The following is a 12,439-nucleotide window of genomic DNA, read 5'->3' as shown; positions in this document are numbered from 1 at the left end:
GAGTTGACTTTTCTTTCTTGACAAATTTGTGCTGTAATATCCCTAACTGGAGGCTCTGAATGTCAAAATATCTGGGTTCAATGTTCTTCAAACTGTAGGTCACAACCCATTAATGGGGCATAAAATCAATTTAATAGGTCTTGATAGCATTTTTAAATGAAACAGAATAGAATAGAGTATATCACATATAGTAAAGATAAATAGTTTCATTAAATTTTTGTTTCACTTGTGTGTATATGTATTTGGTTTTCAGTGTAAAACCTATTCATTTCTATGGGTTGCAGCCAAAAATGTTTAAAAGCCACTAGACTTTAGTTTAAACAGAGGAAGAGCTAAGGGGGAGAAAAACGAATGATCAGAACAAATGTATTAATTGAGTACGGACACCTTTTTGGAGAAGTGTGGCCATGCCTGGGACTGATTCTTTTCTGGCCCCAGCAAGCAAGAGGGAGTCTATGAGAGGGATAAACCACAAGCATCAGGAACCATAAGCATCAGAGAAGAAAATCCTGTGAGGTCTATCTCCTCATGGGGCTGGGGCAGCTGGGGATGTGCAGAGGGGGTAGCAGGGAGAGTTGAAGATGAGAGATGACTGAATTTGGATAGGTACGAGCCATGAGAACCCTGAGAGAAGACCATGTCATTCTTGGTGCCATATCATGGGTAGCCCAGCGAACAAAAGCCTGTGCTTGGCCCAGAAGAAAAGCCAGCTGAGGGGATGAACAGGCATGGGGGTGGGGTGAGGCTCTTCTGCTAACCCATGGTTGGTGCTTCGGGGTCAGCAAAAGATCTAAGTCTAGCCACAAGCCTGAGGAGACTAGTATCCACTTCACCTTCTCCCTGCTTTCCTAACAACAAACACAAACACAATTGACCTGCCTGTCGAGGCTACCAGACATAGGCAAAAGAGTATGGGCTCCGTGGTCAGAAGTCCCTGACTCTGAGTCTACTGGCTGGATGGGATTGGGCTTGTGTCTCCTTATTAAGACAGTGTAGGTAAGACCAGCACAGGTCATTGGGAAATGTGCAGACTCATCATTATGCCCATGCCTGGCACACTGTGAGTGCTCAGGAGTTCAGAGCTGCTTTTGCCCCCAGGGACCGCAGTGGGGCAGAGAGTTCTGGAAGAACATTGTGCCACAATGACCAGGCTGGCTCCTGGCCCTTGAAATCCCCAGGCCCTCTAGGCTTGTGCACTGAACCCCCAGGCACCAGTTTGGGTCTGCTCTGAGGCATGGCACTCAGCAAGCCTTGGGGCAGAGAGACCAGCCCAAGACACTGCAGTGGATGTGGTACATTTGCTTGTGTCTCTGAGCCGGAAAGTTCTGCTCTGGGTCAGCCAAGCAACTCCTGTCTTTGCCCTATTGCAAGAGCTGGCTCCTGGCCCTGTGGCTGGCCTTGGACTTCAGGCCCTGAAACTTGGGCCTGAGCCCAGTCTGGGTTTTTGGCCAGGAGTCCTTTGGGCCAGGAGTCTGGCCTTCTACCTTGCTGCAAACACACCTGGTCAGCCACGCGGATCTGCAGGAGTTTTGGAAGACTTCAGCTCAGTCATACCTCAGCATATAAGGGTTTCTCCTTTCTCAGTCTAGCTGAGTGTTATTTGTCCCTTAAGCCCTGGCTCAACCATCACCGCTCACAGAAAGCCTGTGCTGGGCACCCACACCCTCCCCACTCTGGGTTGGGTACCCTTCCTCTGGGCCCCCACAGGACCTGGGACCTCTCTCTTCCACACCATTTACCCTCGGCTGGCACTCAGTTTGCTTGGAGGCAGGCTTCTGCACAGCACCCGGCACACAGGAGGTGCTCTGGCAGTGAATGAACTGTCAAACTCAGGCCTCATTTTCCTGCTCAGTGCCCCTGTCTGCCGGCAACTGAGCATACTTTATTTCAGGGTTCAAAGAGCAGAGGAGGCAGCCCAAATGGGACAAGGGCCCTGTTGTAAGCCCTCAGCCACAACCTGCATTAGAGAATCCCAGGTACCTGTGTGTGACTACTAGCTGTTTCAGTTCCATTTCTGAGGAGACGGATTTTTATTTTTTTATTTATTTTTTTAAAAGATTTTATTTATTTATTTGACAGAGAGACACAGCGAGAGAGGGAACACAAGCAGGGGGAGTGGGAGAGGGAGTAAGCAGGCTCCCTGCCCAGCAGGGAGTCCGATGCAGGGCTTGATCCCATGACCCTGCAGTCTCAGGCACTGTCTCAGCTCAAGCTGAGGGCAACAGAGCCCTGTGCCAGGCAGGGCCCAGGAGAGGATGTTTCTTGACAGACGGAGCCCAGGAGGGGCTGACAGACAACCAGGACACACAGACCTCTGCCAGTCTCCCCCCAAGGCTTGTGGTAAATGGAAGGAAGAAGAAGAAGCAGGTTCAGAGCAAGACCCAGCCGGTCACAATGAGCATCTCTCCCTCAAGCCCCTTCCTCAGCCAGCTCTTTTACTCCCTACCAAGGTACGATACTTGATAGCACCTAAAGCATGGGGACTCTTAGGGTCCATGGGGACTTCAGAGCAGCAAGTGGAAGTGGGGGGACACAACGGCTCTCCCCAAATGGCTGCATGGGTACCTGAGAGGCCAATCAAAACCTACATCAGATTAGGCTTGGGGTAGAAGGTGAAGCTCTCAAAATGACAAGCGGGTGAGGGGCGCCTGAGTGGTTCAGTCAGTTGAGTGCCTTCGGCTAGGGTCATGATCTCAGAGTCCTGGGATCGAGTCCCACATGGGGCTCCCTGCTCAGCGGGGTGTCTGCTTCTCTCTCTGCCCTCACCCAGCTTGTGCTCTCTCTCTCTCTAATAAATAAATAAAATCTTTTTAAAAAATGACAAGGGGATGGAGTTCCCTGGATATGTAAAACGGTTCCAAGTCATCAAGGTCCACCTACAAGAAAGTCCTCAAAAATGACACCAGTTATCAAAATTACAATGAGCTATCACTTCACTCCCAGTAGGGTGGCTATAATAAAAAAGACAGCATTGGCAAGGATGCGGAGTCATTGGTCCTCTCGCACATCGTTGGTGGGAATGTGGTACAGGTGCTTTGGAAAGCAGTTGGGGGTTCCTCAAAATGTTAAACATAGCTAAGCATATGACCCACAATTCTACTTCTACTTCAGTTCTACTCTAGTTCTACTCCTAGGCATACCACCAAGAGAAGTGAAAACACATGTTCCTATAAAGATTGTACTCGAATGGTCATAGGAGCTGTTATTCCTAACAGCCCAAAAATACAAACAACCTAACTGTCCATCACGTGAAATGGAGTAACAAAATGCAGTGTATACATACATTGGAATATTATTTGGTCATAATAAGGAATGAGGTGCTGCTTCATGCTGCAACATGGATGAACGTTGAAAACTTAATGCTAAGTGAAAGAAGCCCGTCACAAAACGTCACATGTGGTAGGATTCCATCTATATGAAATGTCCTGAGTAGGCAAATCCATGGAGACAGAAAGTAGATGAGTGGTTTCCACCGACTGGGGGGATGGGGACGGGGAGTGACTGCAAATGGGTAAGGTTTTTGGAGGGGGGCGGCATGAAAATGTTCTGGAATTAAAAATCGTGATGGTCCAGCAACTTTGCTGATATACTAAAAACCACGTAATTGTACACTTTTAAAGTCTTGTTTTATGGTATGTGAATTATATTTCCATTTTCTTAAAATAAGGAAAAAAATGTCATCGATGGAGAGGAGTTAGAACTGAAACAATGACATGGAGCACGAGTGTCGCCTGTGCCCGTCGTATCCACCTGAACGAACTTGGGGCCCAGGAATGGTGCACCAAGAAGGCCTTGGGGGAAGACACGCTGGGTCAGGATCTAGGAAGAAACACGTCCCGGGATTCGAAACGAACGCGGCTGAGGTGACGGCCGGGGTCGCTAAGGACTGGGGAGGACTGGGGAGGCGTCGGTAGGCTCAGAAGTTGGTCGGGCCAGAGCGGAGACTCCAAGGTTGGGGCACAGAGGCTCTTAAAGAGGCCCGAGCGATTTCCCATTCTGCGTCCACTTTAAAGCCAGCGCCGCGGAGCTAGGTTCTGACCGGGTAAGTGCGCGGGGTCGCAGGGGAGGCGGCTGGGGCCCTGCTCGAAGCCGGCGGGGGAGGTGGGGTGGGCTCGGCGGGGGGGAATCGGCGCGGGTGGCCAGGACTGAGCGGCCGAGCCGCGCATCCCGGGGGCCCGGGTGCGCGCGGGGGCGGCGGGGTCGCGGCGCCGCCGGCCCCCCCCCCCCCGCCGGCGCCCGCCGCGGCGCTCTATTTTTAGCAGGCGCTGTTGCAATATAAGGAATGCGCGGCGCGCGAGGCGCTCGGGGCGCGCGCGGGCTGCGCGGTCGCTTTAAGGAGGCGCCGGGGCGGGGACGGGCGGGAGCGGCCAGAGGGCCGGCGGGCCGGGAGCCGCCAGTCCGGCTGCAGTGGGGCTGGCCGGGCGCGGCGCTGCCTCCTCGGCAGCGCGAGCATGAAGGAGGCGGCCTGAGGGCCGGAGCCGACCCGGGGCTGGAGCGCGGGGTGAGTGGTCGCAGCCGCTGGGGAGGGGAGTAGGGTCCCGCCCGGCGCTTTGTTCCGGGCGGGAGGTGTGGCCGCCCCCGGGCCCTGCCGCGCTCACCGCGCGCGGAGTGCGCCCGGGGACTGGCGGGGAGTGGCCTTTTGCCCCCCACCGCAGGCTCCGGCGTAACGTTGTGCGATCGAGAAACCCGCCACAATAGAGACCCCAGCGGGGAGGGCCTGTCCACCGCCCAAAGAGCCCCTTTCATGGAACCGCCCTTCGGTTTCTTATCTGCCTCGGCGAGGACCAGCGGGGTGGTGGGCGGCATGACTAGAGCGGCAGGGGAGGTGGCGGGGGGGCGGGGGGGGGACTGTTTCTCCCGTTTTAAAATGGCGTTAACGTGGGCAGGGATCCGCCGCGGGTGTTGTCAAATTTATCTCAATAATAAAAAGCAGCCTGCCGCACAAACAACCCTTCACTGCGCCCGGGGCTTGGGGCTCTGCTCACAACTGGGGCCCGGCTCATTCATTGACCGGACCTGGCTGGGGTAACTGAGTGGGGCACGGTGCCCATTACTGCTCTGCGGGGAAGGTAAGGACAAAAAAATGAGCGACAGTGCAGTGTGGTCAACAACGGGATCAGGGAAGAGAAGGGGTTGTGGGACAGACAGCGTGGAAGGTCAGGGAAGGCCTCCTAGAGGAGGTGATACCTGGCAGGAGTGTGGGCGCTGAACACCCAATTACACTCTGTGGCTGGAACTGAGGTCTGTGCTGGCCTTGGAGAAAGCGGAGTCTGGAGAGATGGACAAGGGCCGCTTCATCGGGCCCTGATCTCAGAGCTCTGGGATTCCCCTACCACCCCCCCACCCCCCCACTCCCCCACCCCCCCACCCCCGCCCTACGGGCCCCTGCTGGTACCGAACCTCCTTGAGCTAAATGGTTCTTGCATCTACAAAACACACACTCTATCCTGGACCTGATCAGAGAGAATGACTGACGAGGCTCAGAATTCTAGCCGCAAAAGAGTAATAAGGGAGATCTGACTTAAAAACCCTGAAGCCCGACTATAATAGCGGCACCAGCAGGGCTCACACAGACCAGGCACTTGACCAGAGTGTGCTTGCTCTTGCTGGTCACTTGACAAGACTCCCAGAAGTTTATTGTAATCCCCACATGCAGATGGGAAGCTGTGGCTAGAAAGTATCAGTAACTTGCCCAAGATCCTACCTTGAGACCATGTGGCTGTTCAGGCTCCTCACCTTAGAGTCGGGCTGTTCTGGACTTGAGGGCTCCAGGTGCAGCCTGTCCTAAGCTTTTGCTCGGTTGACAAGCACGGGTTGGTTGAAGTGTGGGGTGGTGACCTTTTGGTATTAATAACTGACATGTGTCAGGGGCTTTGCAGTGAACAAAGCATTTCACGGAGACAGTTCTTAGAGCTTCTTCTGCTTCTCTTCCCAGGGAAGAAACTTGAGCTGCCTAACATTTTATAAATCTCCTAATTTCCTGTAAATTGCAAGTCCCTGCTGACTGGGGCTGAAAAGGTTTCGGGCGGTGGTTTTCAACCTTGGGTCTGTTCTCACTCTCAGCAGCCAGTGAGTTTCTCTGTCTGCGGTTTATGGTGTAGTTTGTACTTTCTCTGCCAGGTCAGGAGGTATTGGGCTTTGATGCTCTGGGGTTTTCAAGGCTGCAGGGTCTGCCAGCCTCTTGCGGAGGCGGTGGTGTTGAGTAAGCCAGGTGCTCTGGTAGAAACTGCCCCCACCCCCGACCCCTGGCCTCAACATTTCTTTATGGAGAAGAGGATCAGAGCCCCCTGCTGAACCCCAGTGAGGCAAGAGACAGTCTTCCAGGGTGTGCCTGCTTTGCTCTCGCAAAAGGCAGTTTGCACTTTCCACTACTCATACTTTCACCTACAGAAGACATTTTTGTGGCGGGTATAACTTTTATTTTATTATTAGCTCTAACCATAGGTATTTCACACTTTGAGTTGATCTGAGCTGCTTATAAAGTGACAGATCTCTGGGGTTGGTTTCGGAGTTTGAGTGATTACCTGGAACCAGGGAGGACTACCAAACTCGGATGAGCTGAGCTAGCTCCTGGGGTGACTGGTCCTCACATCAAGTCAGATTTGCATGGTGACCAGCCTGTTGGATCAAGTGAGTTCTCAGGGAACATGACCTCCGCTTTATATCTCACACCTGGTGTAATCAGTTCTACCAATGAAATGCCCCCGCACAGAGTGTTCCTCCCTGCAAGTGATTGAAAACATACCTGCTCATGCACTCTGTATAATTTGTACAAACCACACTTATGTGACCTAAATGTGCAAAGCTGGAATATTCTCAAGCATCAGAAGTGTGCATTGAGTTGCAGAGGTTCTGTACCTGTCAGGCTCAAGGCACGTAAGAGGTACAGTTACCTTTGTGTGGCGTTGGGACAAAAGAAGGAGCTGGGAGAGCACCCTGTGCCCTGGGGCATCTGGCAAGTATCCATTGTCTAGGGACTACGCAGAAAATTCAGGGTGCGAGAGGAATTTTGTTGATGGACTCTGAGGCCTTGCCAACCTTCATCGTCTTGGTTGTTACCACTGGGCCTTACGGCACTGGATCAGTGGGGCTGCTTTTGGCTGCAAATAACAAAACCCAAGGAATAGTAGGTTAAGCAGAGTTTAGATCTTCCAAGGATGCCGAAGCTGTGAGGATGCTCTACACAGACACTGGATATTAGTGCCCCTTCCCGCAAGCTCTTGCATGGGAAAGGCAGCCAAGAAGGCTGAGGTTCTGGTGACCAGAGCGATGGTTTTACCTTATTGGGTCACAGTCTCTTCAGTATGCCAGTGAGAAGCCCAGAGAAAAGTTGCCTGGGTGTACAGAGTTGGGCATACAATTCAGGGGATTCACGGATCTCTGAAAACAAGCCCTAGATTCCAGGTTAGATGCCCTGGTCTAAGCCACGTTGTGTCACTAGTGGTTACTGAAGACCCACTCTAGGCTCTGCAGCTCTGCCCTCACAGCTAGGCTATCGGCCTGGGATCGTAGAGTCAGGTGTTAAGAGTGAAAATGAGCGGGCCAGTTGTTGGTGCCTGCTTCAGACAACAGAGCTGAGGTGAGATGAGGTGACAGCCGTGTTGCACCCCTCGGCGCCTGCCGTGCATACTTTGGTGCTCATCTGCAGTCTTCTGGGTGGTGTTTCTATTGCACGTGATGAGAGTGGCCTCGCCTGCTCCCAGAGACTCCACCCCCGGGCCCCCACCACTGAGCGCCGGGTTGGCACCATCCAAGGCAGCTTTCTGCAGCCAACCCACTTAGAGGGTTCATGAAGTAGCAGTGTGTATTTAACTTCTTAATGTCCCTCTCATTGACCTTTGGTATTTTTGGTAGCTTTTCTAGGTGGGGCCTGCTGATGGCCAGAAGGCCAAATGACAATGTAGGTCGTTGCTGGTTGCTGAAGTGTTATTGTGGGTCTCAGAGGGGCATATTTTCATCTCCAGAGCTTGGCATCTGGCTACCTAGATGGGTAAAACACCATGATTTACATCTGTGTTGTGGTGCTAATGAGATTTGGGAGAGCACCAAGGATGGATTTGGATTTGGCTGTGCAGCCGTGTGGTGGTAGCATGAGGAGAGGATGGAGAGGTGGGGACTCTGCACCCTGGTTCTGGTCTTCTGTGACTATCTAGAGGGCCTTGGGTACATCCCATGCTGCAGAGACCCAGGCGCCATCTGTGACTTATCTGCCTGCCCTCAGGGTTGTCATGGGATTAGATGAAAGACACAGATGAGAACATGCTTGGGAGACCAGAAAGGGCCATAAGGATTAAGAGCATCATCAATATTCAAGCAACCTCAGATAACAGAATCATAGATCCAGAAGGGGCCCCTGGAGCGTAGTTAGTCTAGATTCAGATCCTGTAGAGCACATTTCTCAGAGCGGTCAGGGAGATAATTTTAGGTGGGGCACATACAACATCATTTCATTTTAATACACTTATTTATATATATTATAAAAATACAGGCATCACATCAAACCCATTTTTAAAAAATGGATATTTTGTTCAAATTAAGGCTAGAGAAAGGTTTTAAGTTAAAAAATATGGTAGGGGCACCTGGCTGGCTCAGTCGGAAGAGCATGTGACTCTTGATCTTAGGGTTGTGAGTTCAAGCCCCATGTTGCATATAGAGATTACTAAAAAAAAAAAACTTAAAAAAAATAAAAGTAAATGAAAAGTATGGTGTTTTTTTTTTAAGGTTTTACTTATTTATTTGACACAGAGAGAGAGAGCAAGAGAGAGCGCACAAGCAGGGGGAGTGGCAGGCGGAGAGAGAAGCAGGCTCCTTGCTGAGTAAGAAGCCTGATGCGGGGCTCGATCCCAGGACACTGGGATCATGACCTGAGCCAAAGGCAGACGCTTAACTGACTGAGCCACCAAGGTGCCCCAAAGTATTATGATTTTAAGGTAAAGATTAAGCCAGTAATAGTTCAGTAGTAAACAAATATGGCCCAAACAGGAAAGTGACCCCTTGAATAAAGGCTGGGAAACTTTCAAGGGAGTCTCTCCCTTACAGTCCCTCCCTTACTCCCTTGGCTTCAGCTGGACCCTTCTAGAGATAGGAAGCTTACTGCCCCCAAATCCGTCCACTTTTCCATTTGGGGATTCTCTCGTCCTTACAAAGTTCTTTCCTTTCTCCCCTTAAGCTGCCCCCACTGGATCTGTCCCGCATGAATCTCTGACAGTCATGCTTTTCTCCAGCACCAGCTCCACTTTTTTCAGCGGCTCCTCAAATGGCATGGTTTAAAGACAGTCAGTCTCTGTCTGTCCTCCCTTCCTCCTTCCCTCCCTTACTTCTCACTCCCTCCCCTCCCCCCTTCTTTCCCCCCTCCTCCTTCCCTCCCTCCTTTCAACAAAGACTTGTGGGCTGGCCCTAGGTTAGACACTATATTAGCCACATCTAGGCCTCACAGCAATTGCCATTAGCCTTTTATGTATGTGGAAACTAAGGCTCAGGGAGGTTGAACAGGGCACGTCCAGTCAAAGCCTGAGAAAAGCAGAGCCCAGGAGTCTGACCAAGGTCCATCTGGTCCCCAAGCACATGCTCCTTCTGTTACACTGTGCCGCTTACAGAACTGGATGACCAAAAATGACACATCTCGTTTCCTAGCGCTCATGGGGCCTGCCCCTCAGCAGTCTGACCACACATGACCGGTGCTGCCGGGGAGCAAAGCCTTCACGAGGAGGGGGGACAGAGCAGCCTATGCTGGATGGTGTGATGAGGCGGCTGGTTGGTGAAGAGAGGCGGAGCGGCTGGGTGGCGGTGGTTTTCCCCGACTCCCGTTAATCTTATAAGTCAACTGCGAACCCCTAAATCGTTTGGGCACTTGGTCTATTTTTTAATTTTGAAAAATAAAAAAATGAAAATATAAAGGATCGTATAACAAACACCATGTGCCCATGCCCAAAATGGACAGATGCAGCAATTTAGTCTACACTCAATCCATTGCGCGGGTAGGTCAGGAATTCAGCCGTATCCCTGGTCATTGGGCCTGGCTGGTTTGGGCCTGTCCTCGGCCTGAGGCGGGCTTTGGAACCTGGCTCCTGAGTTTCCGTGTACGGGCTCTTTCAGCTTCCCGTCCCCCACTAATTGAGCAGGTGCTGCCTGGGCCTCTGCCGAGGTTGCCCATAGCTGGGGAGAAACCACCGGGGAGCCGGGGGAGGGGGCTGAGTGGGCGCTTTTGGATTTAACCCTTGTCCAAAAAGTTGATCTGCTCTCAGAAGCACCTGCCTGGACCACTGCATGTTCAGGCCAGGCTGCAGAGCAGTGTCGTCACACCTGTCCAAAGCGAACCCCGTTTACATGGTAGACCTATACATTTAGAAAAGAGAGAAAAAACATGATTTTATAATTAGATGGCAGTGATTTGCTAAGCAGCTCATTTTACACAAACCTCAGCAAAATCCATCTGCTTTTCCAAAGTGTAGAACCACTTTAAAGCACCGTGTGGTACCTTTCGGATCCCAGCTCTGCAGGCCCAGTGGGGAGGGAGGAGCAGCTGTTCGTAGCCTTCTCCTTTCCACCCCCAACGGACTCCCAGACCCCTGGGCTGCAGCCGGAGCCTGCCTCACCCCTCAAAGCTCGAGCAAAGCTCGAGCCTCAGAACAGTTAGCAGAGTAGTGCTTTTGAAAGCCATGCCGAAGAGATTCAGAAACTTCCAGGAAAGCCTTCCACTCCCAGGCAGATTCCATTTGTAGGGAGTCATGACGGGGGGAGGAAGATTTGAACTAGTTTCCTAAGAGAACATGGGGACCTGAGGTGGTCCCCAAGTCCTCTTTATTAAGTGGTAAGAATGAGTTGAAATATTCTCTGTCCCTGAATGGCCCAGAGAGAACAACGCTGCCTGCGTCCCTTCCCCTGAGTCTGACGGAGATGCTGCAGAGGGACCTGCTTGTTGGGCTTGCTCTTCCAGTAAAAGCAATCGGTAGACTGCACCAGTGAAGGCAGTGAAACATACTGTAAAACCAATTCCTATTTTTTTTATTATTATGTTATGTTAATCACCATACATTACATCATTAGTTTTTGATGTAGTGTTCCATGATTCATTGTTTGTGCATAACACCCAGTGCTCCATGCAGTACATGCCCTCCTTAATCCCCATCACCGGGCTAACCCATCCCCCACCCCCTTCCCCTCTAGAACCCTCAGTTTGTTTATCAGAGTCCATAGTCTCTCATGGTTCGTCTCCCCCTCTGATTTCCACCCCTTCATTCTTCCCCTCCTGCTATCATCATCATCATCATCTTCTTCTTCTTCTTTTTTTAACATATAATGTATTATTTGTTTCAGAGGTACAGATGTGTTTGCACAGCAAAAGAAACAGTCAACAAAACCAATTCCTATTTGACTATACAGAAATACACAGACCTGTTATGTTTACAGGCCCACTTGTCTCTTTTTTGAATCTGATGATTTGGATTATTTCTAATGAATTCCTCCCCTTATAACTAACCATCTTTACTCTGGCTCCAGGCTTAACATCGCTCACTTAGATTACTGCAGTACCATTCTAATGGATTCTCTGTCTCTAATTTTGCCCCTTGTAAATCCATCTTAAAGTTGGACAAAAAGAAATATCAGAATCAAATCTGAGCATTTTACTCCTTTGCTTATAGACCATTAATGAGTAAGGAGAAAGGGTCTGGTCCTACCAGACACTGAAATACTATAAAACCAGAATAAAGTGGTGTAGTCCTGGCTCAGGAATGGATAGGTCAATGAAACAGAATAGAATGCCTCCCTTGAAGTCCCTCCTCCCCCCAAAAAACTGCTTTTTATTTTAAATGAGACCTACTTTCAAAAGAAAAGTTCTGGTTTCATAAGAATCTGTTGTATACACTATGTATTAGGTGGCCCTACTATACCAAGTAGCCCGACTATACCCAAGTACCCCAAACAGTAACCATGTTTGTGGGCATGTGGGGCTGTGTGGAGGTTGCAGGAGGGGTGGTGGAGGTGGGGAGGCCCACCCACCCCATAGAAACGAATCATTCTCAGGGAGATCTGGGAACAGGTTCTTGCCTCTCCAAAGCAGCATATATTCATTTCAAAAGCAAAATTAATTTTCATTTCATTTAGGAGTTGTTGATTTTTTGTCCCTTAGAATTTCAACATACCTTCTTGAAAATTCCCCCTTTCAGATAACTTACACATTCACCCCTTTGTATTTGAATTCTGCTGGAAATGTAGCGCCCGAGGAGGAGACTGAAGTGAGCCCATCTCTCTTGGAGAGGACCATTCTCTCACAAGTCGCCTCAGCAACCCAAAATAGCCTCTCTCATGTTCTTCTTTCAATGCTGGCTTTATTGTAACCAGGGATGATGGAAAAGGGTGGAGCCACCGTCCCAAAGCCTTGGGGGCATATATTAAAAAATAACTGTATGAGATCTGTCTTCTCAGCCATCCCTCCACA

General features: G+C 50.7%; 1 protein-coding gene across 2 annotated transcripts in view; it reads left to right on the top strand.

The window, feature by feature from the left end:
* Positions 1–3,966: 3,966 nt before the first annotated feature.
* MRAS (muscle RAS oncogene homolog) overlaps positions 3,967–12,439 on the top strand; it is a 50,937-nt gene continuing 42,464 nt past the window's right edge. Inside the window, exon 1 of one of the 2 annotated variants that reach the window (XM_028099019.2) lies at positions 3,967–4,042. The gene's annotated coding sequence lies outside the window, so the exon portion shown is untranslated. Of the gene's footprint in view, positions 4,043–4,385; positions 4,502–12,439 lie in introns of those variants that run through there. The other variant, XM_028099018.2, reaches the window with a different exon arrangement.

The sequence above is a fragment of the Eumetopias jubatus genome, unplaced genomic scaffold (genome assembly GCF_037043125.1).
Source record: "Eumetopias jubatus isolate StellerSeaLion01/CBP00866 unplaced genomic scaffold, mEumJub1_p1.0 scaffold_1, whole genome shotgun sequence".
NCBI classification, from domain to species: Eukaryota; Metazoa; Chordata; class Mammalia; order Carnivora; family Otariidae; genus Eumetopias; species Eumetopias jubatus.
This window is presented reverse-complemented; position numbering and strand designations above follow the sequence as displayed.